Consider the following 22055-nt stretch of genomic DNA (forward strand, 5'->3'; position numbering starts at 1 on the left):
TTTAGTTGAATTTTGGAGTGTGAAGGTTGAGAAGCATAAGAATAAGAAGTCAGGTAATAGGGAAATGGGGAATGGGATTTTGATGGTGACCTACAGGGAATCAGAATTACTGGTATGTGTAGGGAGCAGAAAAATGTGAAAGTTCTTCCTTTTCTCCTTATTCTAAGGCAAAATGGTATCATGCATGGAAGGAACAACAGACACATAAACTGAGAAAACTGGGTTCTATCCCTACACTGGCTAAATTTACTGGCTAAAAGACTAATCCAGCCACTATTCTACTTTGAGCCTCAGTATTCTCATCTATTAAATGGGGGTAATAATGCACTACTTATGCCACATTTTGTAACTTGGAAAGCATTCAGTTAGCATTTATTAAGTGCTTGCTCATTGTAGGCACTATGTTAAACAGAGAATGCAAAGAAAGGCAAAAGCAATCTCTTCAGAAAGCTGAAATTCTAATAGAGGTGACAACTCTGATATAAATAGATACATGCAAGAGAGCGAATAAATGAAAAGAAGCAGAATGGGTTCATACAAAGTAGATGGAAGGAAGGTAACATTAGAAAGCTTGGGGTAGAAGAGGATATTTGGGAAAACATCCCATTTTCCTGGAACAAGGTAGCTTTTGAGATGATCTTGAAGAAAGCCAGAGAAACCAGGAGGTAGAAGTGAGATAAGACAAAATCAAAGGCATGGGGTATAGCCAGATCAAAGGTATAGAGATGGAATGTGAGGAATAGCAAGAAGACCAGCATGTCTGGACTAGAGAGTTTGTGGAAAGGAGTAAATTATAAGATGACTAAATAGATGGAAAGGGAATTTTGGAAGCCTTTAAATGCCAAACAAAGGACTTCAGATGTTTGCTCCTGGAGGTCATAGGGAGCCACTGGAGCTTATTGGGTGAATGTGGGAGTGACATCAGCAAACGTATATTTTACAAAAATCACTTTAGGGTGAAGAGGAAGATATTTTGGAGTAGGGAGAAACTTGTGGCAGAGAGACCAATTACTACATTATTATAATAACTCAGTATGGAAATGAGAGTGATCATTAAACTCATCTACTTAGTCATCCATGTTATGCTAATTACATCCTAAGTTTCTTGGATGTGGGTAGCACTCTTACTCTGCTCATCTACCATCTGTCCTCATCCATATATCATCTTCTTTCTTGACTGATCTCACATTTGACTTACCTGGGATTATCAGTTTCTTTGGCATGGACTCAATAGGATTATCCTGAATCCCTTGGGTGACTATTGCAAGGAAATCCTGGCTTTAGATGGGCAATATGTAAGCTCCCGAAGACAAAGATCTTTTTTTTCTCCTCTCAGTTAACAAAGTTATTTTCTCTTCCTCCCCTATTTTCATTGAAAAAAGGAAAAGGAAAATCAAAATGGTCATAACAAATATATGTAGTAAAAGAAAAACAAATTCTCAGTATTGTCCATGTTCCAAAATGTTTTTTTATTTTGTTTATTGAGTCTATTGCTGCTCAATCAGGAGGAGATGAGTTTTCTTTACCATCAGTCTCCTTTACCATCATGATTGGAAGGAAGGAAGGAAGGAAAGAAGGAAGAAAGGAAGGAAGGGAGGGAGGGAGGGAGGGAGGGAGGGAAAGAGGGAGGGAGAATTAATCAAATCTCAGGCTTTTCAAAAATATTACATTTTGCAATTTTTTTTGTTTAACTTGTTCACAGAACAGAGACTGTCAGAGCTGGAAGGGACCTCAGAACATAGAATGTCAAGTTTGAATAGTCTCTTAGAGCTCTAAAGTTTAATATTTTTCTAGCCAAGGAGAAATCAGTTGTTTCTTTGCTTCCTTACAATACCATAAACATCTCATCATTTATGACCTTTGTTAGGGATACACATTAGACCTTTGATTTAGATGATACAGGTAATTTAGAATTCCCAGGTAAGGAAATCCCCTCCATTAAATGCAGGTGGGCACCTTCTGTACACTTTACAAGGTCACACAGTCAGTAGGGCTTAGAGGCAGAGTTTGAACTTAGATTTTCCTGGTTTTGAGGCTGACTATCCAGTTCACCATGGTGCCTATTTCCCAGGTTTCTGCAAATTTGATAAGTATACCATTTAGGCCTTTGTAGATCTGTACTATATAGCATGATGGGTAAGATGAATAACTTTAGTTAGGAAGACCTGAATATGAATCCTGCCTCAGATCCTTATGGGATCCTGGGCAAAGCTCTTAAGCTCTCTCAGCCTCAATTTCCTCATCTGTAAAGTGGTGACAATAATTTGTTGTTTTTATTCAGTCATTAAAGTCATCTTAGATTCTTTGTAACCCCTTCATGCCCCTTTTTTGAGTTTTCTTGGGAAAGATCCTGGAGTGGTTTGCCATTTCATTCTCCAGTTCTTTTTTTACAGATGAGAAAACTGAGGTATACAGGGTTCCGTGACTTGTCTAGGGTCACATAGCTAGTAAGTGTCTAAGATCAGATTTGAACTCTGGAAGATGAGTCTTCCTGTCTGACTCCTGGCATTGCCCTCTATTCACTAGCTGCCTTTAGGGATAATAGAAACATCTATACAATGTAATTTTGGGGTGATGACACTAGCTGTTGAGGATCATAAAAAGTCTTATGCTAAAGGTAGCATTTGACAGCTGGTTTGGCTCTGCTGAGTGGAGAAGGGAAAAACTGAGCTGCTGCTCTGACTGGCCCCCTAGCTATCTCCTCTCTTCACCCCTATGCCTAGTAGCAGCATCTTTTTAAAAAGACTAATGAGCAGGAAGACTAAAGTTATAAGCAGCCACTTAGGGCTTTGGCTCAGGGTGCTAAAATTTAGAGATTCCAAAAAAATTAAAGTAGTTGTTCAATTAAAAATTTTGCTACATTCACATGTTGACAGCACATTTCTTTAGCAGCTGAGCTTACTGTTTAATTACCAAGAATAATTACTTAAAATGGTAAGCTACCAGATGGTTTCCATTGTTAATAATCTATCTATGGCCATTATAGTAAATAAATTTTTCTTATGCTCAACTGAATTTATTTTAATTCCTTGCATTATTTTGGACAACAAAGGGAATTTGAGGACTCTTTTTGTGCTGCTTGCCCCAAAGGCCAAAAACAATGTCTATCCCATCAGAATGTCATACTTTTTGTTTATAAGGATTGTTTCATTTTTTTTTACTGCTTTAAGGTTTACAAAACGCTTGGTATATATTTTCTTATTTTGTCTTCATGATAACCCTGTGAAGTAGTTTATTAGTGCTTTTTTTATGGGTAGGAAAAATGAGAAAGGGAAAGAAACTAAAAAAGTTTAAACACCCAGGGTTATGCAACTATTGAGTGTAGCAGAATTAGAACTCAGGTCTTCCTGACTTAGAGTCTAGCATTCCATACACGGTGTTACTAATTGCCTGAATATTAAGTACTTCTTGTGCTAAGGGTAGCAAGGTGGCAAATGGATAGCAGCCAGATTCAGATCAAGAAAGACCTAGGTTCCAGTCTCAGATACTTATTAGTTGTGTAAACACACAACTAGTTTCTTTGCCTCGATTTCCTCATCTGTAAAATGAGCTGGAGAAGGAAATGGCAAACCACTCCATTATCTTTGGTATTTGTGACCCAAATGGGGTCACAAAGAGTCAAAAATGACTAAAAGAACTGAACAACTACACTTCTTGTATACAGTGCATGTGCTGGGAGCTAGAGAAAGAAGGTTTAGATAATTCCTGCTTTTCATGGAGCTCACACATGAGCTCTGTGATATACAAGACAACTGTAATATATAACATTGGTTCAGTGGAATGAACACTGGATTAAAGTCAAAGGACCTCATTTGAATAGCAGTTCTCTTTCTTATTGTGTGATCCTAGTGTTCCATAACATACATTCTCCAAGCCTCAAGCTTTCTTTTGTAAAATGAGGGAATTGGACTAGATGGCCTCTGAGATCCCTGCCACCCCAGATATAGCATCTCAGAATATTCATTATTTATTTATTTAAAAGTGCATATGTGTCAAAGAACATGAACAATTTTCAGATGAAGAAATTAAAAGCATTTATAGTCATGTAAAAATGATCTATGTCATTATTGATTAGAGAAATGCAGATTAAAACAACTCTGAGGTATCACCTCACACTTCTCAGATTGGCTAAAATGACAGGAAGAGAATGACAAATATTGGAGGAGATGTGGGAAAACTGGGACACTGATACATTGTTGATAGAACTGTGAAATGGGGGGGAACCATACTGGGGAGCAATTTGGAACTATGTTCAAAGGGCTATAAAACTCTGCATACCCTTTGATCCAGCATGCTGCTACTCTTTATTCCAAAGAGAATATAAAAAAGGGAAAAGGACCAATATGTACAAAAATGTTTGTAGCAGTCTTTTTGTAGAAGTGAGGAACTGGAAATTAGGGTGTGGCTGAATAAGTTTTGTTATATGAAACTAATGAAATATTATTGTTCTATAAGAAATAATGAGCAGGTTTATTTCAGAAAAGCTTGGAAAGACTTACATAAACTCATGCTGAGTGAAGCAAGCAGAACCAGTAAACATTGTACACATCAACAGCATGATTGTGGGATAATCAACTATGATAGATTTGGTTCTTCTGAGCAATTTCATTATCTAAGACTCCAGTAAACTTTGGATGGAAAATGCCATTCACATCCAGAGAAAGACCTATGGAGATTGAATGGGGATTAATGCACATTATTTTCACTTTTTTTCTTTCTCATGTTTTTTCCCTTTTGTTCTGATTTTTCTTTCCCAGCATGATATGAAAATTTGTAAGAAATGAATGTACACATATAACCTTAAAAATTAAATAAAAATTTAAAAGAAGTGCATGTGTGGCAAGGACCATTTCCTACATGCAGCATGAGCATGTTGTGTGGCCCAGAAGGATGCAGAATAGTTGTTATCTCTACCCTGTTCTCTCTTTAGTCATCTCTAAAGAAGACTGTTACATTCCCATCAGGAACAGATTTAGGAAGTTGGATCCAGAGGCCACAACTCTGAAGGAGTAACAGGCTAGCTTTTTATACATATCTGCTCCCTTAAATATTATTAAGCTAGAGATGTGTTGAGGTTTAACCAACTTCTGATCACTATTTCATTAATGTGGGGGAAAAAATACTCCAGCCTTTATATCTAAGGCTTGACCCCTTTCTCACCAAATACTAGTTCCTCAATGAACACACATAGCAATTATCAAAGAGAATTCATTTATCCAAATTGGTAATAAAACAGAAATCAAAGAAGAGATCTACAGGGGAATGTATACCACACAAAACAGAGTAAAAGGGATCTCTCATTAGGAATGAAATAACTCAGTTCAACCAAGAAAGAATTTCATATTTCACCCAAGGGGAAATTTCTTGAAGTTTCTGGTGTGGTAGTTGGGGATAGGGTGGTGATGGAGATTGTCTGATTCTCTCATGTTGGCTTCTTCTCAAAGTCTTTTTCTTCAGCACCTTGAAGTAATGTTGGCTTCTTCCATTTTCTCAAAGTTAAAAGCCAGAAGGGCTTGAAGTATCATAAAGTTTGGAGATAGTAGAATAAACTTGACGACTGAAGAGTTCTCTTCTTTTCCATTCTTGTCAGCTCTGTCCCACTCTCTTTCAGAGTAAGGCATTCATCTCCACCAATGAGGAAAGAGACCCATTATTGTGGGCTTTGAGACTGGGATTACGTGCACATATAAGATCACAGATCTAGAACTAAAAGGGACCTTAGAAGTCAATGAGTCAATCAATAATCATTTTTTAAAAACAGTGGCAGATATTGTGTTTAGTGCTAGGAATACCAAAAGATATATAATGTTAGAAATAAGATGCAAATAAATATACACAGACTAGTTATAATCAGGATAAAGAGAAAATATAGAGGAAAAGCACTCAAATTTAAGAAGTATTGGGAAAGGGCTTTTTATATACTTTAAATTTTAATCTACATTATTCACATTTTTCCATCACTTCCTTAAAAACAATCAACAAAACAACTTCAGATTTGTAGTGCTTGCAGATTTCTTTTTTCTAAAAGCTTTTTATTTTCAAAATATATGTGTAGATAATTTTCAACATTCACCCTTGCAAAACCTTGTGTGCCAAAATTTTTTTCTCCTTTTCTTCTCCCCACTCCCACCACTAAACGTCAAGTAATCCAATATGTGTTAAACCTGGGCAATTCTTCACAACAGATTTCCACAATTATCATTTTGCACAAGAAAAATCAACGAGGGAAAAAATGAGAAAAGAAACAAAATAGAAAGAAAAAAAAGAAAGTAACAAAAAAAGTGAAAATACCATGTTGTGATCCATACTCAGTCCCCACCGTCCTCTCTCTGGGTGCAGATGACTCTCTTTATCAGAAGACCAATTGGCCTGAATCACCTCACTGTTGAAGAGAGCCATGTCCATCAGAGTTGATCATCACATAGTCTTGCCATGTACAATGTTCTCTTTGTTCTTCTCACTTCCCTCAGCATCGGTTCATGTAAGTCTCTCCAGGCCTTTCTGAAATCATTCTGCTGATTCTTTCTTACAGAACAATAATATTCCATAACATTCATGTACCATGACTTATTCAGCCATTCCCCAACTGATGGGCACCCATGCAGTTTCCATTTCCTTGCCAGTACCAAAGGGGCTGCTACAAACATTTTTGCACATGTTGGGCCCAGAAAAAGCTTTTTGTAGAAGGTGGGATTTTAGTTGGCACTTGGAGGGAGCCAAGGAAGCCAAGAAATAGAGACAAGTTGGGAAACCATTCCAACTAGTGAAAATATCTAGAGCCCAGAAATAGAAGATTTTATTTGGGGAGCAGAAATTCAGTGTCATCAAATTGAAGAGTGTATGGGGAGTAAAATATAAGAAGACTAGAAAAGTTGTGTGGGAAGGTCACAAAGGATTAAATGGAACATTGTTGTATTTGATTCTGGAGGTAAAAGGAGCCATGAATGCTTACTGAGGTGTGTGTGTGTGTGTGTGTGTGTGTGTGTGTGTGTGTGTGTGTATGTGTGTTTGTGATGCTTAGACCCACACTTCAGAAAAATCACTTTGGCCACTGAGTGGAGGATGAACTGGAATGGTGATAGATTTGTGGGACATCAACCACCCAGGCCAACCATATGTAAAGAGCTGAGGGCCTGAACATCAGAGGAAACATGTTACAACAAAAAATGAGATAGGTGAGCTAGTAAAAAGAAAAGAAAACAAATAACAAAAACAACAATCCTGTCTCAATCAAATCCTCCAGTCTGAGAGAAGGTAGGTTGACTCTGTCAGGAATATGCTCCCCTAACATTTTACTTGGATCTTTTCTTCATCATTTTTGACACCCTGTAATTAGAATAATTTGTGTGCTTATTCCCTACACCCAGCACTTTGAAGGCATTTTCCAGATTGCATCTGTCTCAACCCTGAAGTCTCAGCACAGGATTCTATACATAGTTGTTTAATAAATAATAGAGTTGAATTGAATTAACTCTATGCTTAGCTTCCACTGAGTAGACAAGGCTCATGTTTTCTGAAAACTTTTGATATTTTGGTCCTCTGTACACGAAAGATGCTTAAGACATTTGTTAAGCGAAAAAACAAGTGAAATAATGGTATTGACGAGACTGAAAGAGCTAGAGTCAGGAATAATTCCAGGGAGCTGGAGAAAGTTGGGTGGATTCAGGCTCCAGGATTCAGTACAGACAGGGAAGGATGGCATAAGCAAAGCTCCAGAGATAGATGTCAGAGTGAAAATGAGGTTTGGAAGGACTCTGCTCAGGCTGGAATATAGCAGGCATGAAGCTGGACAGAAGTGGCTATTGCATTTCAGCTATGCAAATAGGTACAATGGACAGAGCATGAAACCTGGAATCAGAAACAGTCAAATTAGAATTTGACCTCAGACACTTAATAATTATGTGATGCTGGACAAGTAATTTTATCTCAATTTGCTTCCATTTTTCTCATCCATAAGGTGAAGATAATAACAGCATTTACTTCCCAGCATTGATGTGAGTATCAGATGAGATAATAATTGTAAAGAACTTTTCCCAGTGCTTGGTACATGGGAAGTCCTATATTTATAAATATTAGTGATTATTATTCATCCATTCTAGAATAGGTTTTGCCTCAATCACACATCTGCTTTCACTTCTAAATCTCTTGTCCAAGAAAACCTCTGATAGTTCCAGAAAAAAAAAAATTAATCAGTTGTGTGGACTCCAGCCTTTTTCCCCTTCCCTCCTATTTAATTGATTTAATCTTATATTTGTATAATATGCTACTGCATCATGCTTCACCTATATAAGTATAAATATTTAATTAATAACAATATTCCATGAGAATATTTGTTTCCATGAGAAAAAAATAGGTTACCTTGGGAGATAACAAATTCCCTATCAGTGAAAGTCATCAAATGAAGGCAGAATGGTTACTTGTCAGAGATGGTGAAGACAGCATTGTCAGTCAAAGATTGGACAGAATGCCCTCTGAGAGGAGATCCCTTCCAGTTCAAAGGTTCTGAGATTCTAATGGGTTATAGAAGTGGTGAAGGTGACACAGACTTCTCCCAGGGAGAACAAATGGATTTGATCCATGGTATATTCAGAGACATGTAATTGGGAGCTCTGTGATCCTGGACTTTGTGTGTGATTGCCCAGGGCTTTTATGGCTTCTTCATAATGTTTCTCCAAAGCAGAATGCTAAAATCTGACCCTGTTCCACAGACTCCTGCCCACTCACAGGTGCCCTTTGGCATTGGTCTTTACAAAGCTTGCTTCATTCCAGCAGGACCTTTTTAAGCTTCTGATTCTTTTTTGGTAGGTTTCTGTATGACTCTGTCACAGGTATAACTGGTATTAGCCTTATTTTTCTTTCTGTCCAAAGGCCATCCCTTGAAGGTAAGTCCATTAGGAATTGGGTCTGATGGGGCTCAGTGACTGTCATGTGGGGCAGCTATGGGAAGCTCAGAGTTGCTGTGGATTGAAGTTAATGTCTGGGTTTTCTTAATTGCCTCTTCTACTCCAAACTCTTCCCATCACTAAACACCTCTCTCATTTGCAGGTCTCATGATATATTGGAAAGGACACAGAGCTAGGAGATAAGGGACCTGGGTTCAAGTTCTAGCTGTACCATTATCTCACTATATGGCCTGGCTAAAATCATCTTATGATTAAAATTAAATCATATTATCTCACTGAACCTCTGTTTTTCTAGAACCTAAATTTGGAATCAGAAAAGCTGTATCCTGATCTAATGACCTCATGAATTTGCTGTGTGACTCCAGGAAGTCTCACAATCAAAGATGAAACTGCTTTTTGAGATGACAAATCCCTTTGGGGTCATTTCAGGAGCAGTGGATTGGGTTACTTGGCTCACAGTTTCAGTGAGAGACAGAACTACAATCTGACAGAAAAAAAAACTGGGAGAACTGCATCCTCTGCCTACTCTGGTTCAGTGGAACAAACTCTTACCTAGATTCAAATCTTGGCACTAATGAGCTGCCTGGCTTTGGCCCCTTCTCCATTTTCTCACCTATTAGATAACAGTAATCTTGGCACCCCTTCTCTTACAGTGTTGCTTTAAAGAAAATGCTTTGCAAATTGTAAAGTTAAATAAATGTATGGTATTGTTATTGATTGTTGTTGTTTATCATTCATTCTTGAAGAGGACCATGACATCAAAGAGGTAACACTGTGACATGCAAGTGAACTGGATTTAAGTGAGAGAGGACTGCACAAGGTCCCCTGCTTCATGTTCCCCTCCAGAGTCTCTGGGACCAGTGGTCAGATATAGATCAGGACAACTGAGATGACCCTGGATACAGTGGGGGACCATGGCTTTTTTAATCTAAGGTCTTTAACAGGTGTCAGTTTGATAGAGGCTAGCCCCATTCCGTGATTAAGGCGAGACAGCAATTGAGGTAAAAAAAAAATCTCCTATTTCACCTAGTCAAAAAACAAAACAAAACAAAACAGCTAACTAAATAAATGGAAAGAGAAGACTCTCAGGGTTTCTGGCCTAAGCAGAAATGACTTATTCACATTTAATCTGAGTTAATCAAATGGGACTTGGCCTGGGACCTACTGGTGGCCATTCAATGAGAATCAGAGTGGTTTTGGTTTAATGCATGGTTCTTAAGAAAGAAATCTAGCCAGTAAACTCCAGGGTTCAGAGATCCAAAAGAAAAAAAGCCTTTAAGAGCATGTGTAGGTAAGGGTATAATATCCTATGTGAATAGAGGGAGGGAAGGGAAGGAAGGAAAGCAGAAAAGGATAGGAGAAAGAGGAGGATGAAGGGAAAGAAGAAAGAAGAAGGGAAGGAAGGAAGGAAGGAAGGAAGGAAGGAAGGAAGGAAGGAAGGAAGGAAGGAAGGAAGGAAGAAAAGTAAAAATGGAAGGAAGGTAGGAAGGAAGGAGGGAAGGAGTGAGGGAAGAAGGAAGAGAGGGAAGAAGAAGAGAGAAAAAAGAAAGAAAGAAGGAAGGAAAGAAAGAGGGAGAGAGGGAAGGAAAGAGAGAGGGAGAAAGGAAGGGATTATTATTTATGGGAATAGATTGTAAGGTGAAGAAAAGGCCTCTCCTTCACACCCTTACTTAGACCAACTTTGACACTTCTTATTTCATCTTTCTCAGTGTTTGAAATACTATTGGGCCTCCCTGCCCATATGCATAGTTATATCAGGAAGTGGGACTGCAGTTCTATAATGAAATCTGGAAACTCACCCAGTCTGCTACAGAAAATGGAAAGCCATAATGGAAAGAAACTTGTACCCATATAACCAGAGATTTAGAGCAATAATGGTCTTCTAGAGCTTATCAAATCTGGTCCGAGACACTAATTATGTGACCCCAAGCAAGTTGCTGAACTGTCTGTCTCAGTTTCCTCAAGATAATAATAGCACTCAATTCCCATAGTTGTGAGGATAAAATCCAATAATGTCTAGAAAGTCCTTAAAACAGAACTTGACACATAGCTAGTGCTTAATATATGATTATTTCATTCTAAGTAGTACAATCTTCTGGTTTTACAAATGAAGAAACTGAGGCCCAGAGAGATAAAAGACCTGTTTGTTTAAGGTTACAAAAGTAGTAAACATCACTGATAGGATTTAAATACAGATCTTCTGACTCCAGTGTTATTACTTTTTCTACTTTACCAAATTGCCAACCAAGAACCTTGCTGTATGATTTTGGACAACTTATTTCCCTCTTGAGTTAAAACGTTCTCCTTTGTGACTTGGAGGAATTTACACAGCCAGTAATTCTCCTGGCAAAAGATGCTATTTGGTTAAGGGAGAATGTGATGACTCCTCCCCTCGGAGAACCCATTAAGATGAGGAAGACCTGCTAGTGAGTCATAGTTGTCTGTGATCAATCCGACACAGTGCACTAAATGGCTCAATCTGTTTCTCTGCTTCCAGATTTCTCAGAACTCTGTGCTCAGTTCTTTTCCTTGCATGTGAAGCAACATTTGGTGAATGTCTCAACCTTCATGGACCAAATTACCTGTCTTCCAACCCCCAAATTCCTATCTTGCTCTGGCATTCTGGTTTGAATCTTTGCTTTCTGCTTATATAATGGAACTGATCTTGGAGTAAAGAGACCCAGATTTGAATCCTGGCATCCTATTGTGTGACCTTAAACAAGTAATTTATTTTCTTACTACTTATTACTAGAAAAATATTTCCAATATGTATAGAAGAATTGTATATGTTTAATATATATTGGATTATTTGCCATGTAGGGGAGGAGGTGGAGGGAAGGGAAGGAGAAAATTTTTTTGGAACAAAAGGTTTTGCAAGGGTGAATGTTGAAAACTATCTATGCATATATTTTGAAAATAAAAGGCTTTACAAATTTCCCAAAAAAAGAAAAAAGAAAGAAAAATATTTCCATTTCCTACCTCATAGAGGTTTTTTCTGAACAAAGCACATTGCAGACCTTTAAAATGCCATGCAAATATCAGCTATTGTTATTTTAAAACAATGAATAGAAACTTATTTATTTCATTCTTTTGGCATAGAAGAGTAGAGATAAGTTTAAAGTTTACAAAATGTTTTACAAATATTATCTCATTTGATCTTTACAAAGCTATGAGAGAGATGCTCTTATTATTTCATTTTACAGATAAGTAAACTGAAGCAGAAAGATAAATGAATTGCCCAGGGGCATACAGCTAGTAAATATGTGAGGCAAGATTTCAGCTCTGATTTTCCAGAATCCATGTACAGCCCTCTGTCCAATATGTATCCCTCCTTACCAAACTTTAATCATGAAGATATTTATAAAACAATTTGAGCCATTCAGAAGTGGAACAAGTTGATTGGAGAGGTGGTAAATTCTCCATCACTGGAGGTCTTTATGAATAGCTGACCACCTATCAAGTATGTTGTCATGGAGATTCTTTTCCAGTATCTATTAGTCTACATGGTTACTGAGGTCCCTTTTGAGTCTCAAATTCCATGATATTAATTGTATTTTTTAAATTGTCCAAAATGTTTATTTTGAAGAATAAAGATGAAAGAAGAAGAAGAATAAAGGTGAAGATTAAAGAATATTTGCTCCTTTCTCCATCAACTCATTATAGTAAAAAAAAAAAAGTTTTTTTTAAAATATGAATAATCAAAATATTAAAAAGAAATTGTATAGGTTAATAAGGCTTTTTCAAAAGGCTGGAAAATTCAACTTCTCATCTTTAGATGAGAGGGAAAGAAAGGAGGATGTTGAGTACTGTTTAAACTGCTCAAAGAGGGAATAACATACAAATTAAGTTGGATATAGAAATTTATCTTAATCTATAGGGAAGAAGGAGAAAGGAAGAAAAAGGAAGGGATGATAGAAGGGAGGGAAGAAGTAATAGGAGAAAGGGGGGAAGGGAGAGGGAATGAGAGACCAGAGATCTGATTGAAAGAGGCAATGGTCAGAGGCAAAACACTGGTGAAACAGGATGAAAAGAAAGAAAAAAGTATAAATAAGGGAGAAAATAGTAAGGAGAGAAATTCACAGTTGGTAATCACAACTGTGAATGTGATTGGGGTGAACTTTGCCATAAAATAAAAGTGGATAGTAGATTGGATTAAAAATCAGAATCCTAGACTAGGTTGTTTACAAGAAACATATTTGAAACAGAGAGATACACATGGAATAAAGATAAAAATCTGAAGTATTATATTTTAGTCAAAATAAAAAAAGGCAGGGGTAGCAATCCTGATCTTATACAAAGTAAAAACAAAAATAGATTTAATTAAATGATATAAGGAAGGAAACTACATCTTGCTAAAAGGCACCATAGGTAATAGACAATGAAGTAATATCAATACTAAACATATATGCACCAAGTAATATAGTATCCAAATTGTTAGAGGAGAAATTAAGTTTCAGGAAGAAATTGATAGCAAAACTATTCAAGGGGGGAACCTCAATCCCCTTTTCAGAACTGGTTAGATCTAACCACAAAATAGACAAGAAAAAGGAGGTGAATAGAATTTTAGAAAAGTTAGATATGATAGATTTCTGGAGAAAACTGAATTGAGATAGGAAGGATTGTTCTTTTTCTTAATAGTACATGGCACCTACACAAAAGTTGACCATTGCATTAGGTCACAAAAATTTCATAATCAAATGCAGAAACGTAGAAACAGTAAATGCATCATTTTAGAATCATGATGCAATAAAAAGTTATATGTAATAAAAGGCCATAGAAAGCTAGACTAAAAACTAATGGGAAGTTAAATAATCTTATCCTAAAAAAATGAGTCAAATAACAAATCACAGAAACAATAATTTCATCAAAGAGAGTAACAGTAACAAGGCAACATGTGAAATGCAGCCGAAGCAGTTATTAAGGGAAATTTTATTTTATTTATTTAATATTTTCCCTAGTTTTTAAATGTTTGTTTTAAAAATGTTTGAGTTCTAGATTCTCTCCCTTATCCTTACCCATAATTAAGAAACCACTTGTGAAGTTATGCAAAACATTTCTATAAAAGTCAAGCTGTGGAAAAAAAAAACAGATCTCTCACCCTAATGAAAATAAAAACCCTCAAGAAAAATTTAAGTTGAAAGAGAGAGAGAAGAAGAAAAAGAAGAGAAACACAAACAGAGAGAGAGACAGAGCGAGAAGAGAGACAGAGAGAGACATAGAGACAGAGACAGAGAGAAATTGAGAAAAAGAATGTTTCAGTCTGTATTCAGATACAATCACATCCTTCTCCTCTGGTATGGATAGGATTTTAAATCATAAGTCCTTCAGAGTAGTCATAGATGATTGTACTACTGAGAATAACAAATTATTCACAGCTGGTCATTTTAGGGGGAAATTTTAAATCTCCAAATGCTTTCATGAGTAAAATAGATAAAGAAGAGATGAATGAATTAGACATGTAACTGAAAAAGCTTTAAAAAGGACAAATTAAAAACACCCAATTAAATGCCAAATTAGAAACTGAAAATCAAAGGAAAAATTAATAACATTGAAAGCAATAAAACTATTTAACTAATAAATAAAACTAAGAGCTGGTTTTATGAGGTGAAAGATAATAAAATAGATAAACATTTGGTTAATTTGATTTTAAAATAGAAAGAAGAAAGCCAAATTGCTAATATAAAAATGGAAAAGGTGAACTTATCACAATGAAGAAGAAATTAAAACAATAATTCAGTTATTTTGTCCAACTATATGCCAATAAATCTGACAATGTAAATGAAATGGATGAATATTTGTGAAAATAAATTACTAAGATTAACAGAAGAGGAAATAAAATATTTAACCCTGTTTTAGAAAAAAAATGAACACAAGAACTATATGAATACAATTATAAAATACTTTTCACACAACTAAAGTTGGATATATAAATATTTGGGTGTCTACCTGCCAAGATAAATTCAGAAACTATATAAATACAATTACAAAATACTTATCACACAAATAAACTAAGATCTAAACAAATGGAAAACCACCAATTGATTATGAATAGACTATACTAATATAATAAAGATGACAATTCTACCTAAATTAATTTACTTAATTCAGTGCCATGCCAATGAAACTACCAAAAATTATTTTGTAGAGCTAGAAAAAATAACAAATTTAATCTCAAAGAAGAAAAGGTCAAGAAAACAAGGGAAGTAATGAAAAAATGCAAAGCAAGGGGATCCAGCCATACCAGACCTAAACCGATATTACAAAATGGAAACCTGAAAAACTAGTTAGTACTGCAAAGGAAAAGAGTGGTGTATCAGTGGAATAGGTTAGGTACCCACTTTTGTCAATTGTCAATGATCATATTGATTTACTTATTGATAAATTCAAAGACTCCAGCTTCTGGGATAAGAACTCAGTATTTAATAAAAAACTTCTGGGAAAATTAGAAAATAGCATGGAAAAAACTAGCATTGATCATCATCTCTCACCATATATCAAGATAAGATTGAAATGTATACATGATTTAGGAGAGCAAGGAATAATTTATCTGTTCAGATCTCTGGAGAAAAGAACAATTTGACCAAATAGGTGATAAAGAACATTATGAAACACAAAACATATAATTTTGAGTACATTAAATAAAAAAAGCTTTTGTACAAAGCCAATGCAACTAAGATTAGAAGGGAAATAGAAAGCTGGGAAATAGTTTTTACAATCAGTGTTTCTGACAAAGACCTGATTTCTAAAATATTCAGAGAACTGAGTTAAATTTATAAGACTACAAGCCATTCTCCAGCTGATAAATGGTCAAAGGATATGAACAGGCAATTTTCAGATAAAGAAATTAATGCTATCTATAATCATATGAAAATGCTCTTAATAACTATTGAATAGAAAAATGAAAATTAAAACACCTGAAATGTGAATCTGATAAATGTTGGAGAAGACATGGGAAAATTGGAACACTGATATTGGTGGAGTTGTGAACTGATACAACCATTCTGAAGAGCAATTCAGAACTATGCCCAAAGGGCTAGAAAACTGTGCATATCCCTTGATCCAGCAATACCACTACTAGCCTCTATCCCAAAGACATCATAAAAAGGATAAAGGATATACATGTACAATACCACAACTTTCTTTGTGGTGGCAAAGAATTGAAAATTAAGGAAGTGCCCGTCAATTGGGGAATGGCTGAATAAATTGTGGTATATGAATATAATGAAATACTATTGTTGTATAAGAAATGATGAACTGTTGGGTTTCAGAAAAACCTGGAAAGACTTCCAAGAATAGATGGTAAGTGAAGTGAACAGAATTAGGAGATCATTATACACAGTAACAACAACACTGTGTGATGATCAACTTTGGTATAGACTTAGCTCTTCTCAGCAGTACAAAGATCTAAGACAATTTCAAAAAACTCATAATGGAAAATACTATCCACATCCAAAGGAAAAAAAAAGAACTATGGAGTCTGAATGCAGATTGAAGTATTTTCATTTTATTGTTGTTGCTTTTTTCTTGTGGCTTTTCCTATTTGTTCTGATTCTTCTTTCACAACATGATTAATATGGAAACATGTTTAATATAATTGTATATTTATAACTTACATCAGGCAATATCTTGGGAAAGGAAGAAAGGAAAAAGATGGAAATTAAAATCTTAAAAAAGTAAAACTAAACAGATCTAAACAAACAAAAACATATGTGTATGTATATACATATGTGTGTATATGTGTATGTGTGTATGTATCCTCAAGGAACGTCTGTAGAACAATGCATTATGAATGCAAATTTAAAAGAACATAAATAGAATTAACACCTGCTTTCTCAGATGTTACCAGTGCCACCATAAAAGATAAAGGTCCTGTCATTACTGTATAATTTAAGGACTCTATGAGCTAAATGATCTATTAACATTCTGAAACACAATTTTCCAAGACAAGGAAGGAGGAGCCTTCCTTGAGTAGCTGTCTAACACATTATTCACATGTGTTTTGGCCACTATCAATGGCTACTGGTACAAGACCATCCCTAAATGGACATTAGCCCTTAAAACATAGATGTTCCTAGTACTTGTGATGATCTTACTTTTCCCCCCATTTTCTTTTACTTCATCCAAGATTCTTTCATATTCAGAACTAATTCTTCTATGCAAATCTGGGAAATTTCTTGTGGTTCTCATAACATTTGTTTTCTCTGTTCCTTGAAAAGTTCTGTATCCCTTGGTCCTAGTCCTGTGTTGTTTCTGTAAAACAAATTTGAGCAGAGAGCTATATTCATATCTTCACACAAATTATTTATTCCTTTTCTTTCCAGTACACTCTGACTTATATTAACTATAAGTTATAAACCTTGATGCCCTTACAGAAGAGTTTCTTGTTTGAAGATACCTTTTCCTTTTGTAGAAAGAGATGCTTGATTTGCCATGTGGTGGGTTGAGGATCTTATTGCATAGAATGTGAATTAATTGATTAAGCATTTTAAAACTACCTACCATGTAAGAAACATCTTGATAGAATATTGGGGATACAAGGATAAAAGAAATAGTGCTTGCCCTCAAGGGATTTACATTTAAAATTTTTCATTGATATCTTGGTTTCTAAGTTACTAAATATCTAAATCTTACAATATCTCTCCCCTTGCACACCTAAAGAGCCATTCCATATAACAACAAAAAGTAAAGAAAAAGAGGAAGAGAGAAAAAATTAGCCCCCCAAAATAAACTGAAAACAGTTTGGGAATATGTACGATGTCCCACATCCATGGACTTTTTACTTCTGAAAAAGTTTTCTCAGCTCTTTTCTTTGGGGCCATACTTGTTCTTTGTAATTCTGCAACATTTACTTTTGATTGTTTTGTGGTTATTGTTCTTTTCATTTATTTTGTTGTAATTATTGCAAGTATTATTATCTTGGATCTGTGGTGTTCATCCTGCATCAGTTCATGTAAGTCCATAGAAACACACTTTTGAAAGAAAAACACAGCCACTTTCTTCTTCTTTTTCTTCTTCTTGTTCTTGTTCTTGTTCTTCTTTTCTTCTTCTTCTCCCTCTCTCTCTCTCTCTCTCTCTCTCTCTCTCTCTCTCTCTCTCTCTCTCCCTCTCTCTTCCCCCCAGCTATAAATCTATGTACCTACCAACTGTTTTCTATCCATCAATTTGTTTATCAATCTATCGGCTTATTATCTATCTAACATTTGTAAATGTTTTTTTAATCTATCTATCAATCTATTTATTGAATTGTCTATCAACTTATCCTCTATCTATCAATCTAATCTAGCTATAAAATGCATACAAGGTAACCTTGTATAAGCAACTAAGGAAAAGCATCCTGTAGTGCCAAGTGATGCTTCTGTTATCACTTAAGACATAATCTGTGATAATCAGGAGGGAGTGTTAGAACAAGAAGGTCAGTGGGGATGGAGCGGGAGGTGTCTTAGAACATTTGGGTCAGAAACTCTTTTAAAATGCAAAAGGTGTAGGTACACTTTGAGGAATATTTGCTTTTCAGGCTAATTGTTCACCTCTGAATTCTAAGGTTACAAAGATAAAAATGAAATAATCCCAGTTCTTAAGGGGCTTGAGTAGATATTCTTCTCTTTTATCCAATCTTGCATCCAGGATGGACATACTAACCTCTTGGGCACATAAGGCTCAAAATAGTAATGTTTTTTCCTTATACAAGTTCAAGGAAATGGCATTTATACTGGAGTCAGTTTAATCAGTATTTATGAAGTGCTTACTTTGTGCCAGCCACTGCACTAAGTCCTGAAAACACTTACAAAGGCTGGTCTTCAGGCAGCTTACATTCTAATGAAAGAAAAGTATGAAAAGTGTGTGTGTGTGTGTGTGTGTGTGTGTGTGCGTGCGCAAATTTGGAGAGTTCACACAGTAGATTAGAGAAAGATGAAGATTTGGTTAGCTTTTCTCCTTAAAATGAAGATTCTGGGAGGAACCAGCCAATAGAGGAATAGAGAGATTTCAGGATGGGAAGTTATTTCCAAAATAAATTTTCAGGGAGAAAAGGTTTCTGTGGCATAGGAGAGAAAGTCCTGTGGGAATGAATCAGAATTGCAGTAACCTTTGTGCTAGAGATCTTGCAGATGCCTCTACTCCCAGTTATTGAATCCTATAAATTTCTTGAAACATTCTCTACTTTCTCCACGTTTTGCTCCACGGTTTCCAATAGATGGTGCTAATTCCCTTTCCTTAAATGACCAACTTTAACACTTGGTTTATGGAACTAGAACAAGACTTTCTACTTTCAAAACCACACTTTTGAACCAAATTTCTGTATTTTTTTAATTTTAAAAATTATATTAATGTTTTAATTTTAAAATTAAATTCCCTCCAAATTTAACCTTCTACTTACCAAGTGCATCCTTTCCTACATGCCCTGCTTTAATCCATGTTCTTCTCATAATTCTCTGAATTCATTCATCATATTTCCCATTTGTGAAAGAGTGATTTTTCATTTCTCATGTACCATAACTTGTTTAATCATCTTCCAATTTGATGGATTTCTACTGTGCTTCCAATTCTTAGTTACTATAGATGTGCTTGATATTATTATTTTGAGGGGACAAGGGAGAGAACTATATGGGACCTTTCTACTTTTGATTTCCTTTTTATAGTTCCCCAGAAGTGGGATCATTGGTTCAGTTAGTCAGTCAATAAACATTTATTAAGTACCTACTATGTGCCAGGCACTGTGCTAAGCACTGAGGGTGCAAAGAAAAGCAAGACAAACCCTGTCCTCAAGGAGTTCAGAGTTTTAGTGGAGAAAACAAACAAAAATATGTGTATATATATATATATATATATATACACAAATATGCTATACATAGGGTATATAGAACATAATTAACAGAAGGAAGGCACCAGAACTAAGAGGCTATCAGAGGTGATGGTGCATTTGTAACTTGAAGGAAGCCACAGAAGCCAGGAGCTTGAGATGAAAAAGGAGAGCTTTTCAGGCATGTTGGGGATAATGAAATGCCTAGAGTCTCAGCTGAAAAATGGAGTGTCTTGATTATGGGATAATAAGGGGATTAATGTCACTGTTTTGAAGAGTTTGTGGGGAGTGTAAGATGTAAAAAGATTGAAATTATGGGAGCAATTCCCTAGATGATGAAGGGTTTGAACTTCAAATAGAGGATTTCATATTTGATCCTGAAAGTGATAGGGAGTAGCAAATGCAGAAAATAAATGACCAAAGAGCCAAAGAAGTTGTGCAGCTGTTGCTAAATGGGAAAAAACCCTAGAGTTACCATAACTACTGTTAACTATGAAAAATAAAATAAAAAGACGAAAACCAGAGCTAACAGTTGTTATAAACAAAAAGCACTCTGTTTCATTGGGAAAAGGATATGCCAGAATCTTCTTTAAGAGAGGGCCCACTGCAGAGGGTCTAAGCCTTGACACATATACTAGTAGTGAGAGAAAGAAACACACAGTGAGCTGTAGCCATGACAATGCGAGAGTAACAGCAGCATTGAAGCAAATTTGATTCCTATGGGGTATCATTACCAGAATGTAGTTCCTACAGGTGTTTGTCTGAGCTGAGGGACCATCTGAGGCAGGTGGGAAACAATTCTGGGATTTGGCTGCAGCAAAGTTCATCTATAATAGGCTCAGAAGATTATTGTTATGCCAAGCTCAGGGCACAACTTGCCTTAGCGCTGGAAAACAATGGTTCTCTCCTAATAGTCAAAAGAGAGGAGTGAAAAGAGGGGTGAACTTATCATGGGGATCCTGACAGGAGCCACTGAGTTTATTAAATGTTTGGGTGACCAACACTTTGGAAAAAAACATTTTGCCTCTGGTGGCCTGAAGTACAGACAGACTTGTAACAGACAGAACAGAAGGATATTGCAATAATCTAGGCATGAGATTATGATTGCTTCTAATAGAGTGGTGGCAGTGTTGGAGAGAAAGGATTGGAAATGAGAGATAGCACAAAAGTAAAATTAATGGGTCTTGGAAAGAAATTGGATGCGGTGGGGAGCTGAGAGATTGTGAGAAGCTGAGAATGATTCCTAAATTGTGAGTCTAGAGGACCGAGAAGATGGTGTTGCTCTCAACAATAATGGGAAAGCTTAGAAGGGGGAAGGGAAAAGATGAGTTCAGTTTTGAATGTGTTGATTTTAAAATGTCTACTGCAGATACAATCCAAGATGTCTGAAAGGCTGTTAGAGATGCAAGATTGGAGGAGTTCTGAGAAGCTGAGCTAGATAAGAGAATTATCAGCATAGAGATGATCATTAAATTCACAGAAGCTAATAAGGACAACAAATGAAGTATAGTGGTAAAGAGGGAGAAGATAAGGCCCAGGACAGAACCCTATGGGACGTCCATGGTTCTTGGGCCTGATCTGGATCAGGATGTAGCAAAAGGAGATTAAGAAGGAGCAGTCAGAGAGGATGAAAAGAGAATTAAAGAGAGTTGTGTCCCAAAAACTTAAAGAGGGTAGATAATCAAAGAGAAAAGGGTGACTAACACTGTCAAAGGCTGAAGAATGGAGATTGAAATACATTCAATGGATTTGGCTATAAGGAGATAATTGGTAACTCTGAAAACCATAGTTTTAGTTGAATGATTAGGCTAGATGCCTGATTACAGAAAGTTTAGATGAGAGTGAGAGAAGAGGAAATAGAGACACACTGTAGACAATTTTCTCGAGGAGTTTTACCACAAAGGGCAGAAGAGATATAGCATAATAGTTTAGAAGTTCAAAGGGTTTGAATATTTTAAACATATTTTAAAGCATAATTTCAAATTGCTTTCCAGTTCATAACTCCACCAATAGTATATTATTGTGTTCACCTTCTAGATGTCCTTCCCATACTCCAATATTAACCATTTCCAGTTTTTGTCATTTTTGACAATTTGCTGGATTTAAGGTGAAATCTCACAGTTGCTCATTTGCATTTTTCTTATTATGGATTTGTAAAAATCTTTCATTAAGTTTTTTTTCTTTTACATTATGTAGAGCTTAGTGCCTTAAAAACATACCAGACAGCGCATATATTTGGTATCAAGATAATGTAATACACCTTCAAAGCCTGTTCTGTCTACCTCTCTACCTCCAATTCCTACTCTCCTTAAAGTAAACAATAAAAGGACATTTCCAGAGTGACTTGCCTACCA

This window comes from Sarcophilus harrisii, chromosome 2 (genome assembly GCF_902635505.1).
Source record: "Sarcophilus harrisii chromosome 2, mSarHar1.11, whole genome shotgun sequence".
NCBI classification, from domain to species: Eukaryota; Metazoa; Chordata; class Mammalia; order Dasyuromorphia; family Dasyuridae; genus Sarcophilus; species Sarcophilus harrisii.